Source organism: Perca flavescens, chromosome 3 (assembly GCF_004354835.1).
Source record: "Perca flavescens isolate YP-PL-M2 chromosome 3, PFLA_1.0, whole genome shotgun sequence".
Lineage (NCBI taxonomy): Eukaryota > Metazoa > Chordata > Actinopteri > Perciformes > Percidae > Perca > Perca flavescens.
This window is the reverse complement of record NC_041333.1, coordinates 14,397,013-14,423,554: the sequence shown is the minus strand read 5'-3', so window position 1 is coordinate 14,423,554 and position 26,542 is coordinate 14,397,013. Positions and strand designations below refer to the sequence as shown.

At 41.4% G+C, this 26,542-nt stretch overlaps 1 protein-coding gene across 2 annotated transcripts in view; it reads right to left on the bottom strand.

Moving 5' to 3' along the window:
• schip1 (schwannomin interacting protein 1) overlaps positions 1-26,542 on the bottom strand; it is a 233,620-nt gene that overhangs the window by 137,189 nt on the left and 69,889 nt on the right. The gene's annotated exons all lie outside the window — the stretch shown is intronic.

The following is a 26,542-nucleotide window of genomic DNA, read 5'->3' as shown; positions in this document are numbered from 1 at the left end:
ATAACAGCCTTCATTTCTCCTCTACAACAAAGGAAGAAAGAGGAAAAAGAAAAGACAGAGAGAGAGAGAAGACCAAACGGCCACTTCTTTTGCTTGATTACAGCCACACACTCACACAGTAGAAATCCCTTTAGGAGGTATTTATAGGGCTTGCTCAATGATTAATGGCTGCATATCAGGTAGGTGTATGCATGCAGCCTAGCGTGACCACCGCTGTCCCTGTATTCACACCACACAGGCATCAAATAAGCGTATACACAGTACACACCTGTCCGTAAAGCATGAACTCATTTGCCTCTGTGGACGTGACAGTGGGAGTCAGGCAGGCAGGGCTGATCTACCTGTACTTTAGCTAATGGAATGGAAGGCTCCCTGCTGGGTGCGGTTGAGCTTGATTTTCCCTGGCACCACACTCAGCCGAGGGACTGCCACTTGATGATTATTCATGCTTGTACACACATATTACTAAGTAAGACCATAGCAATGTTTATGTCTGCTCCACAGAGCATGTAGGCGCCCTGGTACTCTCTGTGCTCATAATGCATGGTGTGTTTTCATAAGACACTCCAACATGTAGCATTCTACAATAATAATTATTAGTATTTTCTATTTTTAGCTTATATCATATAAGCATATAAGCAAATGTGTATAAGATGTGTTCATATGTTTATATATTAACTGAATCACAGAAAATTAAATCAACAATTTTAGCAACGTATTAATTGTCAATTATCAAGCCAAATTACCAACATTTTAATGGTTCCAGCTTCTCAAATGTCAAAATCTGCTCATATACTCAGATTTATATCACTGTAAACCTAATATATTTTGGTTTTTGGACTGTTGTTCCGACTAAATAAGTATACCTTGATCTATGGGAAATTGCGATGGAAATTTTTGGGATGACAATGTCCATCTCGAGCTCAAAATTTCAATTTGCCAATACTTTGGTGTTATATGACCGAATACCTGAAAACTAATGACATTTCTATCAGCCTCAGCTGTACTGTATGTTTAGCACTAATTAGCAAATGTTAGCATGCTCACTAAGATGGTAAAGATGGTAAACATTACCTGCTTAACATTAGCTTGTTACCTTTGTCATTGTGAGCATGTCAGCATTAAGCTCAAACCACCCATGTGCCAAAGTACAGGATCACAGAGCCATTAACGTGACTGTAGTCTTTGTCTTGTTTACTATTTCCTGATTTCCTGACATTTCAGAGCCTAACCGATTAATTAAAAAAAAAAGAAAATAAAAGAATCAGCAGCTGAGTCTTTGTGTGTGTATTGCGTAGGTGTATTTATTTGTTGAGAGTTATGTGTTTGTGTGCTGGTCCGTGTATGTACGTACTTTGTGTGTCTGTGCCTTTATCTTTTGTGTGTGTGTGTGTGTTGACCTCTCTCTGACTCAATTATTTTTCTGCCTGTAGCAATAAGGATTAGAACTTTTCCACCACTGTAGAAAGAAAAAAAACTCAATTCATTTGCTGAAAAATATGACGACAATAAAAATGAAATTGGTTTTCTTTGGCTGATGAGATAGAAAAATCAGAAAATAATTGCCCCTAGATGACATTTTTCAGTTTAGAAAAGCGTTTTTATATTCCAGGGAATATCACTTCACATAAAGGGCAGGGAGATTAAAGGAAGGCTTTGCCTACAGAATACCATAGTCAACAAGACAAACATATTGAGGGCAGAGGACCTTACAACAAGACTGGTTAACATGAAACACTCTCAGTAATGCTCAGTGAAGGCAAAGAACAGCTATGACAGAATCTTAACAGCAAAGTCCACATCAGTGCACTCAATATAGCAGCCGTTAGGCTGTGACACCTGGACAAAACACTGCAGAACTGAAGGCCAGAGGTGACGGTGGTGGTTTTACTGTTTGATCGACTGCACAGATCTACACCAAATTCCTTATTTTTCGTCCGAATTACACAAAAACGCTACAAGTGAAAGATGATTGGAGTCACAAATGTCACTGGAACAGGGAATGAATACCTTCACCCCCCTGCTGGGCAAGTAAATGGCTTGTGGAGGTCTGGCTGAGTGTGTACTAGAACTTAGAAACGACTGGAGCTTTTATATATATGGAAAGAACATCACAGACAAGACAGCACAATGTTTTAATTTTCAAAGCTGTGTTTAAAGATGTGTGTGTCTATACTTGCATGTACAAAGCTTTGCATTACATCAAAATCACAAGCAACAGATTAAGGCTTTGATTTTGAAATGCTTATTGAATTATGTATAACTGTGTGTGTGTGTGTGTGTGTGTGTACTTGTACACATGTACAAAGCTTTGCACCACAGTAAAAAACAGCACACAATAGATTAAGGCTTTGATTTTAAAATGCTACTGAATGATGTATAATTGTGTGTGTGTGTGTGTGTGTGTGTGTGTTTTTAAATTAAACTATCTATGAAACAAGATATTTGTCTCTATGGTTAAAATTTAATCTAAAAGATTGGAGCAGACATTCTTTCATCCATCGATCAACTTTTCTCCATTTCTTCTTCTGTCCTCATTTTAGCCATAATTGGCTGTTCCCCTAATATTAGCTTCTCTCTTTCTTCTCGACAAATAAACAAACTGATTACATTTACTGTCTATTTTTTTTCCAAAATACTTAAACAAATAAAAAAGTAAAATCAAGAAGCAGCAAGCGAGGCACTTAGCTTTCCTCGCTCCCTGAAGGCAAAACATCATCATGTTGGCTTCTATGTGACATTAAGATCAACTGGCATTACAAGTCATTCTGTAACTGAGAAAAGAGAGCAGCACCATCAATTTAACTGTGGAATATCAGACATTACACCTCATATGGTAAACAGAGACAGACCTAAAGTGAATATCTCAGTTTCGGTTTCTTTGGATATCACAGTTTTACAACATAATCCATCCAGGCTTTATCACTGATGCTCCATAAAGAGAACAAGGTGGTGACTGTGCCTCTGTCTTTCCATGAGTAATTATCTCCTCTTGTATTGGGGGGTTCCTTGGGGGATCGTCACATTGCCCGCTCCCTTCAAATGCTGTGCAATTATGGTTCTTTTTTTTACAGCACTCAGCCATTCCACAAACATTAAGGCAGGAGAGCTGAACATATATTTTCTTGGCTTTAAATCGACTGCAATAAAAAGAGGAGAGAAAAGAGCCCCCCTCCCCCCCCTCCCCAACACACACAGACACACACACAGGCGCGCACACACACACACACACACACACACACACACACACACACACACACACACACACACACACACACACACACACACACACAGATTGGACAAGTTTATAATGAATGCAAGCTGTGATGGAACCAAATTAAACCGAAAAGGGAATGATAACAGGAAGAAGATACCTTCATCAGTGGGAGATAATGCAAGGAGACTGCCCCCCAAAAAACTCAAGCAGAATTCGGAAGAATGGCAGGAAAGAGAGGCAAAAGCAGATGATGGGAGAAGTTGAGGACAGTAAATTAGAGACAGAGCCTTTAAGTCAGGGAGCTGCCTAATAACCCTTAGCTGCTGATCGGGCTGTTTCTGGGCGCCGACACTAAACGTCCTGTTCAGTCGTCCTCAGTCCCGTAATCCTCTTATCCGAGCTGATTTCAGCAGTGTGAAGTCACAAGCCACTGTTTGCTGTGAAGCGGTCTGTGGCAGAGCCGTGATGGTCATCTGTGTCTTCAGCTCAGGGAACAAAGCCCAAAGGAGCAGAGGATGCAATACGGTAGATAGAGGTGGACACGAGGTCATGTACAGTGTTTTAAAACAACGAAAAAATAAGAGCAACCTGAAATTATACTGTATTGCATTCTTAGGACATTTACATGTGTGTTTCTCAACGCACTTAAAAGCATCTTACCTAGAAGAAACAAAAACTCATAAGCCATGTTATTCCCTCCAAGGTGATTCACAGAGGACTTTGTTAAATCAATGCAGGGGTGTTGGGAGGTGACCTGAGGTCAAGGACGCAGTAGTTTAACTCATGACCTCCCCCTGGAAGTCAGGCCTCGGCCTCTGTGACGCGTTGTAAGAAGTGGGTACAAACTGCAGGTCAGATTTGATCGCGATAGCCTTTATACAGTATTAACCTTGGCTAGGAACCCATGCAGGATAATACATTGGACTGGATGAGCCATGTGGGGAGGAATGTGCATGTTAATACAAAAATTTAAATAAAAAAAAAAATTAAATCCTTGTATTCAATAAAGCTAAATTCAGAAATGCTTCCAGCAATTTTCTTCACCCTAATCCCTCCTTTACACATGTTCCCCCCCCTAAAGAATACATGCAGCTCTTCAATTTGCTTTGGGATAAAAGCAAAGCAATAAGGGGCTTTTGACTGGTATGTGTGTGTGTGCGTGTGCGTGTGCGTGCGTGTGTGTGTCCCACTGTGGGAGAGATGGCTGCCCAGCTGATCAGCTCTACAGGACGCTCCATGCTCTGTCAAATAGATAACACTCCCAAGAATCGGGATCTCCTGCCTTCTGCCACAGATGGCAAAAAAGATACAGTCAGTGTAAATGTCCATCCATCCATCCATCCATCTTCGTCCGCTTATCCGGTGTCGGGTCGGGGGGGGAGCAGCTCCAGCACGGGACCCCAAACTTCCCTTTCCCGAGCAACATTAACCAGCTCCGACTGGGGGATCCCGAGGCGTTCCCAGGCCAGTCAAGGTCTCCAAGAAGGCCGAATACTCCGAACCTTTTGGTGCATATGCACAAACAACAGTCAGAGTTTTCCCCCCCACAACCCGCAGGCGTAGGGAGGCGACCCTCTCGTCCACCGGGCTAAACTCCAATGCAGCGGCGCTCAGCCGGGGGCTTGTGAGTATCCCCACACCCGCCCGGCGCCTCACACCCTGGGTAACTCCGGAGAAGAAAAGAGTCCAACCCCTATCAAGGAGTACGGTTCCAGAACCGAGACTGTGCGTAGAGGTAAGCCCCACCAGATCTAACCGGTAGCGCTCCACCTCCCGCACCAGTTCCGGCTCCTTCCCCCACAGAGAGGTGACATTCCACGTCCCCAGAGCCAGCGTCTGCTGCCCGGGTCTGGTCCGTCGAGGACCCTGACCTTCACTGCCACCCGTGTAGCAGCGCACCCGACCCCAGCGGTTCCTCCCACAGGTGGTGGGCCCATGGGATGGAGAGGGAGTTGCCACGTTGCTTCTTCGGGCTGTGCCCGACCGGGCTCCGTGGCAAACCCGGCCACCAGGCGCTTGCTGACGAGCCCGCCATCTGGGCCTGGCTTCAGACGGGGGCCCCGGGCTTCAGACGGGGGCCCCGGGCTTCCTCCGGGCAGGGTAACTTTACCTCTTCTACATTGTTTCATAGGGTTTTTGAGCCATTCTTTGTCTGGCCCCTCACCTGAGACCACTTTGCCTTGGGAGACCCTACCAGGAGCACACAGCTCCAGACAACACAGCCCTCAGGTTCATAGGGACACACAAACCTCTCCACCACGATAAGGTGATGGTTCCCGGAGAAATGTCTGATCTTGTAAATTTCATTCAATTGTACTGTACATGTGCGATTTTAGAATTTAACTCCGGATGTGTGACAGTGGCTCTGCAAAATGGTCTCGGGGGGAACTTGTTTTGGTGAAACATTTGCACCCAGCAAATGAAAACGCCACATACTATATTAAATAAAGTTAACTGTTCACACAATACATTAGGGGGTTATTTAAATTAGCTGTATACATGGTTAAACGTAATTTGCTCTTACCAGTGTGTACTTCGTCCATAGCAATCCTCACTAATCGGTAATATATTCCATAAACATATTCTTTGTAAATCTTTACAATCATTCCCCGAAAGAACCAAGCAGGCCTGCCCCAAATTTTCTTCCAAACATGCCTTTTTCAGCGTTTAGCTTGCTAGCTCGAAGTTTGTTATTTCCGAAAGCGAACAGTTTTAGTTAAGAGATGTTTTAGAACTGCAACACACAGAGAGTGGAAGGTGAGGGATATCCAGCGTGTAAGCCACGTGCTGGAGGTCAGGCAATAACCCCTGGAAATATACTTTATAAACTTTATTTCAGACCCAGGGGGATCCATATCACAATAAAAAACACACAGACTATAACATAAAATTAAAAAATACAAAACCTTCCACAATGTTCAGTGTCTGACATACAGACATGTTCACAAATGGTTCCACAGTCTGGAAGAAAATCTGACAGAACTGCGTACAGGGTTAGCCAAAACAGTGATTAAGTCATTTTCTGACTCAGATACCCTACAAATAAATCTATACATCATGTTACGTAAACCAGCAGAGCAGGTAGGTACCACGACTCCTCCGTTGATCCAGACTATCTGCTCAGCAAAGCATTGAATCAGAGCATTTATTTCATCGATTTCACCAATTATAAGTCACCTTGTCACCTCAGGTTGACAATAAGGGAAATTTGTTGAGCTTCTAATTTTTACTAGCGTGGGAAAAACCTGACGAACTTTGGGCAAATTTGAGATTTGCTCTGCAAGTCCGTCTGGCCAAGAGCCCATTCAAGCCCATTTCCAATTTTTCCCAAATAGAGGCACCAATCACATCCGTTGAGGGCTTTACACGATGACAATAGCGCAGCGATGGCAAGCAGCTTTTTGTTTACATTCAACATGGCGGCCACCGAATCACAGCAACCCTTTAATGCCGCTGTCGCTGCTGCGTCACCCGGATCGTTGGTCTGATTGGTTGAAGGACTATCCAATTGCGCCCGGAGGAATTTGAGCAGCATCCGTTGGTGACACCTCTTTGGAAATGAGCTGCGAATGAACCTTGTGTGTGAACTCTCAGTTACAACTGAGAAGGGTCTGGTGTCAACCAGGCTACATTTCTACCATCATAAAATACATCATAAAATATGCTGGAATCCTCCTCTACTAAAATCTAATTACTAACACAAAATAACTTTGTTTTGTTCATGATTGTGCAGCCGTGCATGTGTGTTTGTGAATGAGATAAAAGATGAATCATTTCTCTGGGTGCCCTTTATTATACCGTTTTAAAGCATGAAATATTGGTTTACTAGAACTAACAACACTTAATTGCTGCAGATGTCTGTGTTGAGATTGGTTTCATATATTTGGTCAGTCATCTTTCTATTAGGACGTTGAACAGCTGTCTCCATCCTCTTGTGGCGATGATGGACAGCTGGAACATCAGGGACCATGATGGAAATAAATCCTGGACTTTGTCGTGTTATCCTCTACAATGTTTTACACACTTGCATTCTTTTTTTTTTTTACTGCTGTATTTGAATTTTTGACAAACTAAACTAAATTAAATCTTATACAACTGCGGTGTGACTGCACATCTAACCAGTTCGTAATCCCTGTGACAGCCAAATTATTCCACTCAGGTCATATTGCACACTCTGGTATTGTAATCTCTCTTCGTCTCTCACTCTTATTTAATTAGAATAGCTCATCTCACTCATCTTGTACTGAATGATGACTGGGCTCGGACGGGAGGGCAGATAGCACATGAGATACCATGTAATTAAGGCTGCGGTGAGATAGCGGCCAGTGAATCGATGGCTACAGTATTAAAACCAGACAAGAGTAGCTGTGATTTTCATATTTCAGCTGCGGAGGACGAGTCGAAAATCTTCCTCTAGTGATGGATTGAGCTAAACTATGCGATCTGGCAGCTAGTGGTGTCATTGAGACTATTCATTACAGATTCCATAACTCACATTTTCTCTCCACCCTTCTCACTTCCGCTGTAGCTACAATGAAGAGGGGTCTTGGGTTGGGTGGGAAAACAGAATGTGTTGGAGCCCTCTTCCCCCATTTGTTTTCATCTCTGTCAACAGCTAGCTATTGTTTTTTTTTGTTTTTTTAACTCCACTCCATAAACTGTATAGGAATCAATTGCAGACATTTTGTCTTTCTCCTCTTTATCTGTCAGGTGAACATCTGTGTTAATAAAGCATCCAGAGACACTGCCACCTCACATAACAATGTCTCAGTTGATGGACTGCACTAAACCATGGATAAGTACTGTAGCTGGGGACCGGGTGTACATCAGCCTCTACAAAGGAGCACAAGATGAGCAGCACCATCAGCTATGATAGCAAGCCTTTTGGGATAAGGCATTGTATTCTTCCCCATGATATGCCCAGCTGTTTTCTATTAAAGATAGATAGGAGGGTAGAAGACAAAGCTGAAACAGTTCAGATGTCAGATTATTGTAATTAAACATCAGAGCTGATCACAGGGACATGTGTTCCTGGGACCAAGGGGCGAGGGGGCTGGGATGCACAGAAACATACACAACAAACACACATGCCATTACACACTGTAAAATGGGACAAGCTACTCGGAATAACAACGATTTTAAAACAAAGCCATTAGTGCTCACAGCAAATTCAATCTTATTACTAATAATCCTGCTGTATGCTTGTCTTTTGCAAAAAAGATTCCCCTATGTCCTTTGGTGATTTTCAGTGCCCACGGCAACCATTTAAGCACATGCGGTCGGCCTGCTTTTTTGAAATGGAACCAAACAACCATGCTATGCGTTCTCTTCCTCCCACAGGAGAATTAGCTGTGCAGAGATGAACACCGGCTCACTGATATGACAGTTGTTTATGGAAAATACCTCGCAGGTAGAGTTTCAAACTGTTAGGGACACCTGTTTGGGTTTTCTGTGTTTAAATTGCTTAACATAGGCTACCATGTTTGGTTTAGATGTGAATATATTGTAGTCATGTTTGGATTTTGTAATTGTTTGCTTCTTTTTGTTATTTATGATGGTTTGGTCATTGGGTATAGTATTGGTATATGTTTTGTAAATGTTTTTTTTAGGCAGATCATTATTGCAGAACCGCATTTTTTCGTTACTTTTAATGTAACAACCAAAAAGGTAAGTTAAGGTAAGAAGATTTATTCTAGTGTTTGTTGTTCTAACAACAGATTTCACAGTAATATAAAGATAGTAAAGCATATAAATTCCTTGGTTACACGTGGTAGATTTTTGAAGGTAGAATCCTTTCCTCGTTTCTGACTGCAGTCTATGTAGAAATCTGAACCACAGCAATGTAGACAGGCTTTCCATCATTACAGAGAGAGAGAGAGCTGGAGAGAACAAAATGTTCTTTTGGGCAGAGCAATAACTAAAAGTGAATTAGCTAATCTTAGTGCATAACTGGCATGACACTGGCTGCATTGAGGCCAGCCATATGGAAGCACGGTCCAGTGAGTTCTACTTAATAGCACATGCAGGCATACCTGCCTTCACACAAGCTAACACCAGTCTGAGCCCGCTCACACTTAAGACAAGAAAGATGAAATACAGTAAGTGTCTGCTTGAAATTATAAAGTTTGCTTTCTGTCAAACTCTTTTAATCTTTCTCTCAGCCTGTATTTGTTTCTAGTTTCTCAAGTATTGGACATGTTTATTAGGTACACCTAGCTAAAACTAATGCACTCTAATACAACAGTACTGCAATATATTTTACGTTCATGAAGGCCATAATGTTTCTCCAGGAACAGAAACATCTGTCACTATAGTGCAATACAATTCAACAGCACCAAAAACTACATCATCCAGAATGATCATCCAGTTGAATCATTACCATTGGAAGACAATGTTCTACATCAGGGGTCATCAACTAAATTTTTTCAAGGGCCAGAATTTTTCTAAGCAGACACTCTGTGGGCCGGACTTTCAAATAAAGAAAATAAAATGTATTTATACCTAATATGCCTATTCTTGTTTGAAATTTTCACTTTCTTACTGAATTAATGCTATTCTTTTTTTTTTTTTCTTTCTTTTACATGTATTAGTTTGAGCAAACTCCTAAAAAACATGGAAACTCCATAATGATAACTGGCTCTTTAACTAGAAAATGATCTCAGATTAGGAGGCAGTTCACTGAGGAGTGATGGTTAAAGTCTGCGATTAGGGAAACATTATTGTAGTATGCAGCGTCCTGATTGGTGGAAAATGCTTGCAGAAAGAAACGGCTGTTGTCAGGTAAACATGTCACTGTCAAAGACGCTGAAGCGAAAAGTTGACATGGAAAAGCCAAAAGCCCAGCTTTAATGATGAATAACTATGCACTCGTCATGTATGCCTCATTTGCAATTAAAGATGCTGTTGCAAAATAATACAACCAGCATCATCATCATCGAGAATGAAGAACTCGAACATAACGATTGCGTCATTCACGTGCATATTAAGTAGCCACTTATGATACCTCCATAGATTTACCGCTCCAGCGGAGTTTGGTTAGTTCAGCCAGTAGTGAGGTTTACAAGAATTTGTCCAAATTTCCAGATTCCCGGCAAACTAAGATAAACAGTTAGACTAAACACCGACAGCTTTTGTTTTAGCTTGTTTGTAAAATTCGCTATTTGCAGAGTAGAGCTGTTTTGCGTAAAACAGCGCGGTGGATAAGAGTGGACTGAGCAGACAGAGCAGATTGACCTATCGCTTTCTACATGTTTATGCCGGTCTACACAGGTGAGCTCATTGATAAGTATTGTAGCCTATTTACAGAAAAGAGTTCATCTGCCCCAGCGGCCGTTGGTAATTCTTTCTGTATCGTTCCCAGTCAGGTGCTGCGTGTTAAATTAACGCACACACACATCTCGGCTCAGCTGTGTGTGTGGAGCTTGGGCATCGCTGTAGAGAATCCCGGCATGTGAAGAGAGATGTAAATATAGGGGGCTGGGTTTTTGCTCTAAATGCTTAAAATGATAAATAACAGAACGCATTTTTTTCTCTTTACATTTTGTGAATTCATGATTACTCTGCGGGCAAGACTAAAAGCTTTGGCGGGCCGGATGTGGCCCGCGGGCCGCCAGTTGACGTTGGCTGTTCTACATAGTAATATATGATGAAGTATGGTGAATGGCTAGAAGTGTATTTATCTACACTTTGTAAAAACGTTCTAGCAAAATTGGGGTGTAATGTAATTCAATGCGCTTGACTAAAACAAGATAAAGATGAGATTTCACAAAATTTCCTTTTTTTTTCCCACGGCAGACACTCCTGCTGCATGTGTTTGTACGATCCAACTCTCCTTATGCCATTGACTGCAGAAATATATCAAATCAACTCATGTTACACAAATTAGTGTCTGCTCAGTCGTTTGTCATTTAATAACAGCTGTTGACTAAATATATGGTAGCTGTGCCTACTATGCTGCCTTCATTCCCTGCACAAGATGGATGTGGATTGGAAACCCAACACAGCTGTGTTGAATCTGTGCTCCATTATGTATGCAGAGGGTGTTCCTCCATTCAAAATTGTACTTGTAAGAGCAAAATGTTGATTTGTAAAAGAGTCTGAAATGTGCAAATAAGGGATGGTGGTATAGAGACACACATTGTGATTGATGTTGTGTGAGACTCAGGTCATTTCCATATTCCTGCCTTTATGGCAGGGAGACAGCTGAAGAGTAATCATCCAAATAAATATTTGTCCACATTCAAGAGCAAAAAAACAGCTGGTGTGCAAAGAGTAAGAGACACTGAATTAATAACACAAATGTAAGACAGAAAGGAACCTATAGCGGTGATGTTTGGCAAGATATACATTTCCAGAACTGCAATTAATAAAACATTACTGGAACTAGGAAACAATTGAGCTTCTCCCTGCTTGTACCTGCTGAACCTTCTACCTCTGTAAGTCCCAGATGAGATCTGCTTACTACAAAGCAGTTAAAATGCCTTCGTCTTAATAGCGATATGATCTCCTTTCTCAGCAAAACCTCTGTTCTTCCCACAGGAGTGGGAAGGCACTGAAGAAATGTACAGGATTGTGAGAGTTCTTGGAAAGACATTTCTTCTTCCCTCACATGTGCAGTCTCATCTCCTGTATTTTCTTCCCCACATACCGCATCACTTTATTCCCAGAGTTCGTGAACTCAGTGAATGACTGATTTTGAGAGCGTAGAGCTCTACGTGTGGGGAAACGTCTTGTCATATCAAAGCTGTTTGCTCTGTGAATCCTGCATGCATTGCTTTCTTGACAGTTGATGGGAATATGCAGACACTGTAGTGTGGGACAGTACGTCTGCTGTCATTCAGTATACAACAAGGGTACAGTCATTTGTGTCTGAGGCAATATGTACAGTACTATATTACTGACTACGCAAACAAACACAACCTGAATACTTGATACACCTAAAAACAAAACGCTGATAGTTGAGTCAATTCTGAAAAATACTATAAACTCTACACTAAGTCGCCAGTTTATTAGGTACATCTAGCTAAAACTAATGCTGTCTAATACAACAATAAATCCTACCTGAAGTCAGTCACTTTATAGTCATTTTGCACAATGTTTTTTTTTTTGTACTGCTGAATTGTATTGCTTTTTACTGAGGGGTGTTTCCTTTGTCATCCCATTTATCCCATAAATGCCACCATAAGTTGTTTGTAAGTACTGTAGCAATTACGACGCATATTTACGTTTATAGTGGTGGCGCACTTTGCCGTAGCAATTATGATGTGAGCAAAGCAGGAACTAAGGTGACGAAGTATAAGAGCACCAAATTCCACGTAATGAGGAAGGTTGGATAAGTCAAACCCTCACCGGACTTTCACACAGTAGACCGCGGGGTTTGTGTCTCGTTTGAAAAATAACAGGAAATTTTTTTTTAACTTAACAAACAAAACTAGGATACATTCTGTGTCACATGCATTGCCGAAAGCGACGTAATGTAACAAATGTACTGATTTGAACCCAAACCACGATCCTTTTCTTTCTTAGGCAGAACCAAACTGGAGGAATCTCGTAGCTGAGACAGAAGCACACTAGGTTCCTCTGAGGCAGCTGGTGGAAAGGAGGAACACATTTAAGCTATTCTATTGTGTCAAACACTCACAGCTACCCGACTCACTGTGAGTGGCTAGAAAATGGATTGATCAACATTTCCATTAGGATTTGTCTATAGTGGCTGGGTTGCCTCAGTGGGTAGAGCAGGCGCACATATACTGAGAAGCTTATGCCTCGACGCAGAGGTCCAGGGTTCGAGTCCGACCTGTGATGATTTCCTGCATGTCTTCCCCCTCTTTCTCACCTAGATGTCCTATCAATTAAAGGCGGAAAAGCCCAAAAAATTATCTTAAAAATGTTTTTTTAAAAGATTTGTCTGTATAATTTCTTATTCTTGAGTAACACTTCTCAAAATACCTCCGCCACCTTACGTGATCCTTCTGCCACTGCCTCACCCCTGCATGGCACTTCCTTTCACCTTAAAACTTCATGAAATTCTACATAAAATCAGACCTTGTCTTGACAACCTCCTGCATTTCAGGAGAAATGCGGTTTCTCTTCCTAATTACCTTCTTTCCCTTTTATACCTCCGTTTTCCTGTCCTTGCTTTTGACATACTAACAACAGTTTGCTCTCCCTGAGTAACGTTCTGTGAATGACGGTTGTACCGGCTGCGGTTGCTGTGAAGTCTCCCTTGTGACAGACGGGTGCAGCGTTGCGCCGCAGCTTCTGATCTTCCAGGTGGCTCTCATGATGATACCTTTGCTCACCCCTATTCCTTCTCTGCACATCTTACAACTCGTCTAAGCTGCCTATTTCACTTGTTTTCAACCTTCCTTCTTTCCCCTACCACAATCCCCTGCTTATTCCTCATGAGTACAGTTTTAAAGACTGAGTTCCCTCTTTCTCATCCACATCCCTTACTCCCCTTGCCCTTTCTGTTCATCGCTGGCTAAACAAGGAGGCCAAAGTAAAACCCTGTATCAGCGGAGCACAGGGATGTGTGCTGTGCGACAGGAGGCGGTGGTGGAGGTGACGATAAGGACAGCTCAGCTGATATCAGTTTACTGGGCTAATGAGGCATGAAGGAGCTCCACACGGCTCAGGATCTCCCTCATTCCCTCCATCTGTATGTCTCCTTTAAAACTCCCTCTTATTTTCTTTTGTCAAAAAATAGTTACATACATATCATCAGCTGCCTGGATGATTTAAGCACAAACCCTTCAAGGCACTTTCAAGGCAACTCATTTGTTACAGCCTTGCTTAATTGGCAACAAATGTTACGCAAACGTGTTATAAAAGTGGAGAGAAAGTTACACGGGAGAAGGTTGTGACTTTTTTTTTTTTTTTTTTTTTGCAAGAGGTCAGGTGTTTACTTCATGATGACACGTTATCTCCATTCGCCCGCAGAGTGGTTGTGTGATGATAATACTGTAGAATGTTTTTGTGTTCTTTTTATTGGCTGATTTCTATCTTTATCTGCTCTATAATCATTCCCTACACACAGACATCATTACCGAGATGGATTTTCTGTGTGAGAGAGGTAGGTTAGAGGGAGAAAGGGGTCAGCATGGGAGGGAGGGAAGGAGAGAGAGAGAGAGGAAGCCTCTTCTCCATCTTTTCATTAATCACAAATCAGTATATTTCTCTCTGGAGAGCAGACCACTCAGTAGGAAAGAGAATAGGCTCTTTCTCCCCTCGTTTTATCTCCCTTCTGTTCAATACATTTCCCTGCGCTCTGCTCAGGCCCTCTCTCTAAATGCCAAACCAATAAACCGAGAAACAAAATCCCCCTCCTCCCTCTCTCCTTCTGAAACAGATTGCATGTTCAGTATGCTGTTAACCCAGACAAATAGACTTTACGTAAAAATGTAAGTAATCAAAAACAGATAATTTAATTTGTTTGCGTGGAATTTACTTGAATGCCAATAGATTGGGAGTAACAATTCAACGCCACATTTTTAGTATTTAGAGTCTGCAGTAGGATCAACTTTTCAACTCATTTTAAGTTACAATTATTTCAAGTGCCCAGACAAGTTGAGTGAATTAGCCAGTTAGAAGCTGGAAAAGTGCTGCAGCGCTGATAAGGGAGTGTGGTCCAGGCTATGAATGAATGTACTCAAGTCTGTTCAACTCAAAGATGCTAGTAAACATAATGATCCCTACACAATACGCTGAGATTGGTTAAGTACTCAAACCTAAATGTTGTTTTTTTTTTAGCAATAATTACTTAAATTGTTCAAGAAGAATTTTAAATGACAGCTTATGGTCACATCTGATCAAGCAGACACACATACACCCTTAAACACATGCAGACACATACACAACAATCGATGTTGCATGTTTGCTGTCTTTTATACTTCCAGAGTCGATTTGGTGTAACCTACCGCTGCGCGCCTCAGCAGCCGCTGTGACTATTAGTGGGATCTCACAAGGCTGAATAAGCAGTGGGATTGTTCAAGTTGAATAACAAGTGAGCCTCTCAGAAATACAAGTTAAGACCAGGCAGTGAAAATCACAGAAAAGGATGGGGGGGAATATGCAGCGATACACAATCAAAGAAAGAAATACATTAGGAGGAAAAAACCTCACGAGCAGTAGTGAAATCATTTGGTTTACTTTACTGTAACTCCGTTTACTGCACTTTTCTAAGCCAGGGGACGGTTAGTGCTCCATTTCCTGTTATCCCCACCAGGTTACATAGACAAATGTGTGCTTTCATGAGCACATACTGTATATAAGACCTTGATGTGCAACATGAACTGCATTTTATCATGCTCAACAGTGCGATTTACATGGTGCATGAGAGAAGACAACGAGTGAGTGGTAGCGTTGAAACCTTAATCTCATTTTAAGCCCTAGACACACCAAGCCGATAATCGGCCGTTGGACAGTCTGGCGAGGTCGGTGACTTGAGTCTGTTCGGTGTGTCCCGTAGGGGCTGTCGGCCTTCATTTTGGCCGACCTGACATGTTCAGTCGGAGGCAGGGCAGTCGGCACTCACCCGGAAATGGAGAGCGGAATGAGCCTGACTAGAGTCTCTCAAAATCTGACGAAAATCTTTTAAACTGACCTTTGTCGAGCTGAAATGAAGAAAGATTCAGCAACTGCACGGCCTATTTCTCGCTTAAAATGTTTTCAAAAACATGTTTCAGTAAACTATTTTAGTACAATATGAGATCGTATTCTGAATGAGCCGCCATGACAGTCTGGCTTGGAATTTCTGGAGAAAACAAACTCATGTGACGCATTCGTCCAATCAGCTGCCGGTTTTCATTTCTTGGGCAACAATACAGAGTAACGATGCCTGCTGCTATGGAGACGTATTACGTTTCTCAAGTCGGTGTCGCCTCAGTGAGTTCCGAGGCAGTTTTTTGGACCTCGGGGACCAGACTGATCATTCCGACTGGCTTTTCTGTCGACGGTCGGCCGTCTTGGTGTGTCTCGGCTATTAGATGTCTATCTCTGCATCTCCATGCCCTTTTAAACTGATGCACACTTGTGCAACATCAGCTGTGGCCTGCAAGCCAATGGTGTCAGGAGCGAAGACATCTTGCATACATCAGACCAACTCAACTGTTCTCATCACCGGGTCCGTATGATATCGCACGACATTTTATGCATATGCGTATGATATCCTGGTCACATGGCGCCGGCTACAGTCTTGACAGAGGGCGGCTACAAGGCTCCGTGATGCCGAGTGGCAGTTGCTAGCCAGTGAGTGGCTTTGAGCCGGGTACAGACGCCGGCTACAGAGCTCCATTATATGAGCGGCAGTTGGTGATAAATTACCTGAGAACAGCCTATTCAGTCACACTAACCTCAATTCACCATTTTTCAGTACAGGAGTACTGTGGCAAAAAACAAAACAAAACTTTGCATCTATATGTTCACATGCACACTTTTTTTCTTGTTCACATGTAAAAAAAAAAAGAGTGCAGAATAATAAGCATTATGGGTAAGTGTGATGTGTGTGTTGATATTTTGGGATGCCACCTTGAGTCCCAGTAGAAGTGAGGCAGCGAGGGGAGGGAGGAGAGAGGATAATGATCCTGCTGATAATGGGGGAGTGGAATCTGGTAAATGAGGCTGGATATGCTGCAGGGTGTTCCTTTACACCCAGTGTCACACACACACACACACACACACACACACACACACACACACACACACACACACACACACACACACACACACACACACACGTCACAGCTCCTGAGGTATAGAATATGTGCAAAATCTTGTCACATACAAATTAATGGCGCTTTTCCTTACTTCTTTGCTTCCTATGTGCCAGTGTGTGTATGTATATGTGAAGAATACCTAAGTTTATGTGTTAGGCTGAGAGCATGAGCGCTATTAATAAAACATTGTCACCACTAGCACTGCTTATAAGGAGGCAGCGCTTGTTTCTTAGGAACAAACAGCATTTTTAACCCTCATCTCTACTCAGGTGAGATTTCTAGACATTTTTGGCAACATTTGGCTACAGCAGAGTTGGTGTTGTTTGCCGATTAACAGACAAAATGACAATAATATCACATTAAAACAAACTCAATGGTGCTCACTAGATTACATTAACAACACTATTGTGGCAAATGCAAAAAAAATCGTGTTTTTACTTAAAAATCTATATTTCTATCATGTCCAATAACCATTCTTTCTGATCATGTTCTTTCCAATCCATTCATAACATTAGTAGCAACTTGTCATGCTAACAGACAAAAACAAGCAGGAAAAATGTGCAAAAGCAATACATCATTTTGCAAAACTAACTGATTAAACAGATGAAACGCTAAATAAAAGTAAAGTAAAACTACTTTAATTGGACTGACTGGATTTCATGTCTTGGTTTGGTGGCCTATGTTCCTTCTATTCTCCCCTTTCTCACTATGTGTTCTAAAAAAAAACCTGAAATGATCCTGTATAGTATAATATTTCTTACATTCATGAAGTCCTTACTTTACTGTCTGAATATTGAGAGACCTAAAATGTAAGTTTACCAGCTTTCGTCAGCGAATTGTGTCCCATCTGCTGAATGACCCACTTACAGTTCAGAAATCTTACGGAGTCAAGATTGATACTTTGCAGCATGTGGCTAATCTGCTCTTGATTACCTCTGCAAAACCCCAATCAATAGATTCCAGAGCTAAGATGATTCATAATTGTATCAATCTGCTGCTCTTCACATCACCACTGTCCCCAATCAGACATTAATGATCAATTATGGCCGTGTTGCTGGGTAAGTAGAGATCAATGAGATAACGAGGTGGTGGTTGTGGGATCGGAGAAGACATAAAGGCACTCCTGGTATAAGAAAAAGGAGAGAGAGAGAGAGAGAGAGAGAGAGAGAGAGAGAGAGAGAGAGAGAGAGAGAGAGAGAGAGAGAGAAATTGACAATGGAAGGTACAAAAACTAAAGATAGAAAGAAGATACAACCTGCCTTAATACTATATACAGTACAGTAAAACATGCAGTACTTTGGTTTTTCTAATGAATAGTATTATAACACACTATGTTTGGGTTTAATTTCATTATTATCATTTACTGTGTTTTCCATGGGAACGAAAATGCACTGTTTATATGAATTTCACCAGGTACATTTTCTTTCATTATTTCAGTGGTTTTCATTGTTAACTGTTATAGATTGTTGGTGTGAATGATGCATTGAAAAACTATTAACAAAAAATATATTTACATTAACCAACAGTGCACAACAATAAGTAACCATTTTTTTGCATAGGTGACTTGCTACATGCATTGCAGAATGTGTAGGACATGTTGTATATTGTACTGTAGCATCAGTGCAGTCATTGGAGTGCAGTTCTGGGGGTAAAATCCAACTGAAGGTATGATCCAGCATGGTTTACAATTAGCAGATTTCATTATTATCATAAATGTCTGTATGTACTGCCTTCATTCCTGCATGTTTTGGGGATGCAATTACATGCATGCCAAGCATTTTGAAAGTGAAATTGAGAAGAAGAAAAAAAAGATAAAAGAAAAAAAAAAATATATATATATATATATTTTTTTATCTTTTTTTTCTCATATATATATATATATATATATATATATATATATATATATATATATATATATATATATACATACATACAGATAGAAGGCAGGCTGGAAAAACCTAGCAGCTTGTTCATAAGTCTGACGTAATCCTGAAACACTTTAATATTTAATTGAAGTGTCGTGAAATTAAAAGGTTCAAGGAGAAGAGGCAGAGGAGGAAAGAAAGAAGAGACACAGAGAGAGAGAGAGGGAGAGAGAGAGAGAGAGAGAGAGAGATAGTGGGTCCTACTGTAGATAAGACACTGAAATACAAAACAGCAGATCGCCTCTCTTTTTTAATTACTAATTTGTTGATAATGGGTTGTTATCTTGTAAGGAGAGGCCCTTGACTAGCATTAGAGGGAAAAGGAAGGGGGTGTTTGGTGACTGAGAGTGTCCTCGAGTCTACACAACAACATCAACAGTCTCTTTGGTTTCAACAATTTCAGCTTTTCTGAATCTGCATGCTTTTAAATCCAGATGGGTACTGTATTGATGTCCAGTAAAGAAGGAGAGGAACACCCTCCATAACAGAGCTTGGATGCATTTTGACCCAGGGTTTCACGAGACCTAGACTACTCCCTGCTTCTATTTTGCTGGTCTGTGCCAACAAAGAAGAACAGTGACCCCCTGTGGATTCTACTAGACAATGCAAATGCAACATGACCACTCTGAAGCAAGGGCTGCTATCATCTGTAAACAACTGTCCTACATACATTTAAGTATAGTATAGATTCCTATAGAAAATAATACAGTTTTGACTCATTTTAAATGGCTTCTCTAGGCACTTGAAAAAACATGCTCCGGGCTTTGACTAATTGAGATTGTGTGCATGTGCACCCACATCCTCCCAATCACATTCACACACACACACACACACACATATCACGTCCAGCATGTCACATGGACATAATGTGTATTACCTCAGAGAGTGTATGACATGTCCCAGGTGTGAAAGGGCCCATGCTGGACTTGACATGCCGCTGGCAGGTGATTAGCAGAGCGTCAGACCTCGCTGCCCCCCATCAGACATTATCACACTGAAGGCTCCATCTCCATAATGCATAATTATAAAAGCCATATGAATGTCCTTCACATGTCTGCAGGCATTTACAAAGAAAGCCAGAGCTGGACTGCACAGACAGAAACGGATAGTATTGTTTTTAGTCAATTTTGGTTGCAGTCACAGGATGCAGAGGATGTAAATTCTGTAGCTTCTAGATCTTGAGTCAGACTCTCTCCACATAGGGTGGTGATGGAGTGGTGATAGGTTACTAATGATTCTGTCAATCAATACCTTGGCTGGTCTTCTTACTTCCTGCCAGGGTTGTCACTCACAGTGGAGACGCAGCACACCCACACATGCACCGCTACCATACAGTACATCTTATCTAGGTGAGTTATTATGACAAGAGGGATTATGGCAATTAAATCTGCAGCCCACAGAACCAGCATCACTCCAGAGGAACAAGAAAAAGAGTATTAAACCCACGTGTAGGCTGCCTCTTCAATCAATTTGCACCTAATGAATGAAAAAAATGATTAAACACGTGAATCGCCTCCATGAGGCTCCAATAAACCTAAACTAATTCAAGGGAATCCTTAATCTCCTGACCTAGGCTTTTTGTATTGTCCCTGGTATTACAGTAACAGGATTGTAAAAGCATTGGCTGCAGTTACACCCATCCTCCAGTGGCGAAGAGACTGGTGGGGGTTAGCATTAATTTCCAAAGCCTTATGTTGCATTTGCATAATTACCATAAATCATCACAGGGATGTTCTGGTCCACGGTGGAAGAGAAGTGGGGAAAGGCTATTGGGAAATGCCAATTTTTGGAAGGGTGACAGTGTGCAGTAGACCGCTGGCTTAATAGCTGACATTGTAATGATTAAGAATAATTGTGTGGTTCTAGAAAACAGTGTACACTGCAAGGCATGTCCTTGTGTCTAGGAAACTGAAGGTTTATACTCTACATGATCTGCAGTATCAAAGTACCGGTGTTCGCAAAGTAAGTGATTGCTGCGTTGCATATATCAGTCCCTCCAGAAAAACGCAATTATGCAATCGCATAATTCAATGCATAATCAGCCAAAGTCTGCATATTTATACGTGGGGGCGCATTTTTTCAAATATGCCACACTTTTGCTGCATAAATTGCAGATTTCCGCACCAAATATGCGGGGCTTGCATGATTTCATAATCCCCACATTTTCATTGCAAAAAGTCACATATATCTTTGCAGAAGGTTGAAAAAACATCATCGAAAAGCAGGGAATCATTTTCTCTTTTTCATCAAACCTCAAACATCAAAGTTCCCTCCTATGGCGTACCTCCTATGGGGAGATTCATAGGCTAACAAGCCATCACCTCCCGCTAGCATTCCATTGACTGCCATTCATTTTGGCGTCACTTTGACAGCGAATAACTTTACATGTGAAGCGTTTAAAGACTCTATTTGTCCATTGTTTATTTCTAAAGAAACACAACAATGTATAAAAGGTTCCATTACCTTGTATCTCACCTTATGGAGTAGCAGCAGTTTTTGTAAAAATAGGCCAAAGATTGTGTCATAACCACGCGACTTTCTGTCGCACAGTAGAGAGATTACCGTATAGTCAGGAGAAGCTCGCAGGCAATCGGGGGCATGTGGAGGCATCAAGGGAGAAGCCCATAGAGAGTCCATGAAAAGCATCGGAACAAAATATTTCAGCAACGTTTTGATGGATTGGAAATACTTCGGTATGTTGCAAGTGAATTCATGTGAAGTAACATTTATCCACAAACAGATTTCTCTTGGCACAGCTACCAGAAGACTTACAAATTTCAGACAGGTTGCTCACGTCACATCTACGTCGTCAAGCTCAGTTTGAGGCTGCGCAGTAACGCTCAGCTATCACTGGAAAAGTGCTTCTAATTGACTTCACTGGTCTCCGTCGCAGTCTATGGCGTTGCTGTGTCCATTTATTTCACTGTCTATGTTGTTACCTCATACAGTGATAGATAGTGACTTAACAGACATTCATTTAAATAACTATCTTCAAGATTATTATGGCATGTCCCAAAGTGGTACTTTTCTTAAAAACTGCTGTAACAATAATGATTTGTGTGCTGCTACTGATGTACTTGGATGTTTCTAAGTTTAAGAATATTATTTATGATTTACTATTTCCTCTGTGGTCTCTTTTTTTCCTTTTCTGAAACAAGGATAGAGAGTTATATGCTCTACAGATTGTAAAGCCCTTTGAGTGCATGATTTACAATTGACTTGATTTGACTTTGTGTAAACACTGCTAGTGCTTTATATACTTTATTTTAATATAAATTGTGATTTTACCTTATATAATAAGCTCAACAATATTGAACAAAGACTATCAACAAACAAAAAGTGACATAAAAGCACTTTTCTTTTCCATTGGCTGACTAATTGAACTGGCGGGCCGTCTTTTGTCTACATATCAGTGAATGGTACAACCATAAGGTGAATGTACAGTAAATACAACAGAATGGGGGCACATTGAGTCTGAGGGTCATTCATACAATAACAATGCGGAGGCCTGAGTGTAATAACCATTCTCCTGGGGTGATACAATATGCGACCTTTCCTGCTTTCTTCAATCTATATTAATGAAAGGCTGGCTTGTTCAGTGAATAGAAAAAGACTGTCGGGAATAAAATCATGCGAGCTCAGTGACAGGGCAACAATTTGGACCCTGTATTGGATTAGATGGGAGAAAATGAATGTGAGGGGTTAAATGCTTTGACAAAGGTTCTGTCTGTGCAGGCTGCTGGCTCAGTAATCTGCTGAATGCTTTGTGTAATGATGAATTTGAGTCAGCTACAGAAAAGTCAGTGGGTTATTTCAGGACAGCTCAAAGCTGACCTAGAAGTTAACCCAGAGATCTGAATGGGTAGTGAAACATTGCTGAATGTTTCTTATCTCTGTGGAGTCCACTCCTGCTTTAAGTACCTGCACTGTACACCACAAAGAGTAGACATACAGTTACTCCACGGAAATTCCCCAAACTTTGCCTAACCTCTGTTTTTTTATCTCTCCTGCCAGGCATCCATAGCTGTTACTGCAGCTGCATGACCTGATAAAGCCAAGAGAACAGTAGGTGGGTTTGTAAGTGATAAAGAGACAGAGACTAAAACAAAGAGTGAGGGCCGAATGAGAAAGATTCAGAGAGGATCTGCGGGAAGCATGAAGAAAGAGATGAGAAAAAGAAAGAGACATTAAATATGAAAAGCAGAGGCAAAAATAAACTATGACATGACAGCAAAAGAGGAGGAGGAGGAGGGGAACATTAAGAGAGCATTGATGGAGAGGGCAGAGAAGGAGAAGCATGACAGCTGGCAGACGGGGAAGGTGGTGCTGCTCTGCTCGGCCCAGTCTCACTGCACCTTAGCAGGCCAGATGGGCTAACCTGTCCCTGTGTGCCCTTCACCAGCCAACACACACACACGCACACACACACACACACACACACACGCATGCACGCACGCACACACATACACACACGTGTGTGTATATATATATATATATATATATATATATATATATATATATATATATATATATATATATATATATATATATATATATATGCAGGAAGACACATGTATGTTTTCACAAGTCCACAAAGTAAATACATATTCTGTACCTTCATTTCACCCTTGTTAACCTGGCACAGTGCTCTACAATAGGTTTTAACCCAGTTGTATTATATGCTCTGAGGCTGGATATGTGTAGAATTATGAAGCCCAGATATACTAAAACAATTTGAATTAAAGCTACATTTGTTTAAGAATTTCTCCCATCTAGCGGTGAAATTGTATATGACAACCAACTGAATATTCTACCCCCCCCTATTCCGAGCGCATTTCCACTCCTACGGTGGCCAAACCCGAAATTAGCTCTTAGTATCTCCATTGTTTACACACAGCTGTTCTAGCCACTCCAGTGTTAACTTTGGTCTTGTTGCTTTGCCTGTCGCGTTGTCGTTTTAATTCTCTTTTTCGCTTCCCTGGCGAGTAATCTCCCCCTGGCATTCGTCACGGAGTGTAAGAGGGCGAAAGGCGGAGGTATGTCCCTCTTTGGCTAATGTATTTTAAAGATGGAGGCGCTACATGGCGGGCGTCATTCGAGCGAGTCGTTCGTGTGTATTCTGAATGCTTCTAAATGGCAGATTCTACCCTTACGAGAACACTTTGATTAGTTGGTGGAAGTGATTACACATGAATGAGCACATATTTGTGAAAGAACAAAGGGGTTTTTGCTAAGAATCAACTCAAGAAATTACACAATGTAGGTTTAAGTATAATGCAGAAACAAGCTAAAATAACAATGTTTGTGTCCTGTACCCAGTATTCAAATACACACAGCAAATATAACATGACTAGAATTATATTACTTTTGCAATCTTGAGGCCAAATTGTGTGTCGGCTTCAACTGGTCCAATCACTCCCCAAGAATAGCAACAAAAAAAACACTGTGATACAGCATCTCCCTCTAGTGTCAAAACCTGGGTACTACATCCTATATCTCAGTTCAGCACTGATGCAATGGACAGCTCTCGTACTCAAAATGCAGGCCACAAATAAGCTGAGAAGTGAGACAGGAGACTGGACTTCATTCTGAAATCCAGGATTAAAACACTTTAAAGTTTTACTTATTAAAAAACCAAACATCTTGTATAGGTTTAGATCTTCTCTGGATGTTGGTTTTTATCCTCATTTCTCAAGTAATTCAGTGGCAATCCTGCTAGAAAAACATTCGGCCAGTCCCCAAACACTATTGATTGATGTCTGGTTATAAAAAGACATCTATCATCTAGACAGTCTGAAATTAAAGCTGCAGTGTACTGTGCGTCCACGCGGTCTGTGTCTGTGGGTGTGCATGCGCTCACTCTCCCTTGTGTGTGTGCATGCGTGTGTACTTGTGTTGATGCGGTGCAGTATTATGAAACAATAAAACTTAGACAGCTGATTCATATTTGGGCGTAAAAGCCAGAGTTTTGTTAGGTTCCTCTTTAATGAAACCTATAATTTCTGCCTCCCTCTGTGGTGTTGCTATGGAGCAAAGGGATCGATCATAAAGAGAGATATCCAGACCTGCTCTATTTTGCAGAATTGCCATGGCAATGAGTGAGCTGAGTTACAACGTGAAAGATTATTTACACAGTAAACAGTTGCTACATACAGTGCTGAGAATATCACTCATCCCTCTTGAAAACACGAGGATGAAAAAATAGCTTGCTTATAGAAACACACAAAGACCTGCTAAAGTACACACACACACACACACACACACACACACACACACACACACACACACACACACACACACACACACACACACACACACACACACACACACACACACACACACACACACACACACACACACACACACACACACACACGCTGTAGTGTCATGCAGCACAGTTTTGTCAAAGACTGATGTCACAGGCCCAAAGGTTACAAATTCAATCACTTTAGAGATGGCTGCCACATCACCTTGTCTTCTTTCTTGTGTGTGTGTGTGTGTGTGTGTGTGTGTGTGTGTGTGTGTGTGTGTGTGTGTGTGTGTGTGTGTTTGTAAGTGTGCATGCATCCATGAATGCATATAGACCCAGCCTTGTGTGGACTGAGAATGTATCGCTGGGTTGACAGAAAGAAAACTGTTAGAAATTCAAACAGGGTGGAGCTGTCACATTCACCAGATGCATTACTTTACAGAAAGCACAATACAATAAAGAGAGAAAAGGGGACACAGAGAGAAAGTGTATAAAGCGAGACAGAGTTATGATAATACAGCAGATATCATGAGGGCCGTTGCGATCAATCAGGTAAAAAAATAAAATAAAATATATATATATATATATATATATATATATATATATATATATACACACACACACACACACATAAATAAATATCATGAACTCGTATGAGAGGAGAAGCTGAGCCTCCGTTTTCCACAGAGGAGAGCGGAGCTACAGTGTCAGCACATTCAACCAGTGAACCAACATCTGTTTTTCATCTTTCTTTCCTCTATTTCGCTCTCCTCTATCTCACTTGACCACGCACGCACGCACACGCGCACTCACGCAATGATGATCTGCCTTTGTCAGAAGGTCTGAGTAACTGAGCTAAGCATTTTCTGGCCATCCCAAAGGATCTCAAACACAACCACTGTTGTCTACATGTGCGTGCTGTATGCGTGTGTAGAGAATATAGACTGCCTCCTGACTTTATCCACAAAATTCTCGACCTGAATACAGACCAGTCAGCTGCTCACATCACGTGTTACTGTAAAGCTGTACCGGCTCTGAAGGGAGCACACATTTTATTCCTGTGTCTCACCACTTGAATTCTCTTCACTCATAATAACCCATCTGACCCCTTTTTATCCACAAGAATCCAAATCAAACAGTCTTCTTCTGTGTAAAACCTTTTTTTTCTGTAGCGATTGTGTGGACAAGTACCACCTAAGTGTGCTCATACACAGAACTCTCCCGGCTGTCTCTGAGATTTAACCTGCCTGTTGACTTCAGGCTCAGAGATTAGGAGAGAAGTGTACACCCACTTGCTATTCAGCCACAAGTCGGCAGACGACGTTAGTATAGAATAATAATGACCAGAACAGACGCAGTAGAGTAAATCCCGGGGATTTATTGCGTGCTGGTTAAATGAAGGGACGATGTGCTGAAGAGAATAGCTGTTTCACTG